The following is a 759-nucleotide window of genomic DNA, read 5'->3' as shown; positions in this document are numbered from 1 at the left end:
AGTCAGCGTAACCTATTAAATAAATTGAGGCATATCTAGGATACCAAAGTCCCATATTTATTATTCCTTTTAAGTATTTCATGATGTGATTGATTGCATAAAAATGTGATTCTTTAGGAGAAGCTTGGTATAAACGCTAAACATTTTATTAGGGTGCTTTAAAGTTAGATACAATAAAGAGATGATCATACCTCGATATTTAGTTACCTCTACTGCCTTACCCTTCTTGTCCTTGTCTAGATAAAACGATGATGCCATAGGAGTTGAAGCCTCTTTAGATTTATCCATCTAGAACATTTTAGAAGCTCCTTGCAATATTTAAATTGATGAACAAATATGCCATTGTTCATTTGTTTTATTTGCAACCCAAGGAAAAATGTCAATTTGTCCATCATTGACATCTCAAACTCCCCCTCCATAAGATCAGAAAATTCCTTGCATAAAACATCTTTAGTTACACCAAAGATTATATCATCTACATAAATTTGAACTAACATGATGTGTTTTTCAGATTTAGATATAAAAATAGTAGTGTCAACTTAGATATCATACCAAGGTCTTGGAGTTTGTTTCAATCCATAAAGTGTCATTTTCAACTTAAAGACATGGTGTGGATATTTAAAAAATTTCAAAAATAGGGGGTTGGTCAAAGTATACTTCTTCTTGAATGTATCCATTCAAGAATGCATTTTTTACATTCATTTGGTAAAGTTTGAAATTCATTATTGAAGCAAAAGCTAAAAGCATTCTAATAGCCTC

Source organism: Lupinus angustifolius, unplaced genomic scaffold (genome assembly GCF_001865875.1).
Source record: "Lupinus angustifolius cultivar Tanjil unplaced genomic scaffold, LupAngTanjil_v1.0 Scaffold_536, whole genome shotgun sequence".
Classification (NCBI taxonomy): domain Eukaryota; kingdom Viridiplantae; phylum Streptophyta; class Magnoliopsida; order Fabales; family Fabaceae; genus Lupinus; species Lupinus angustifolius.
The sequence above is the reverse complement of the archived record's forward strand: the minus strand, read 5'-3'. Positions refer to the sequence as shown.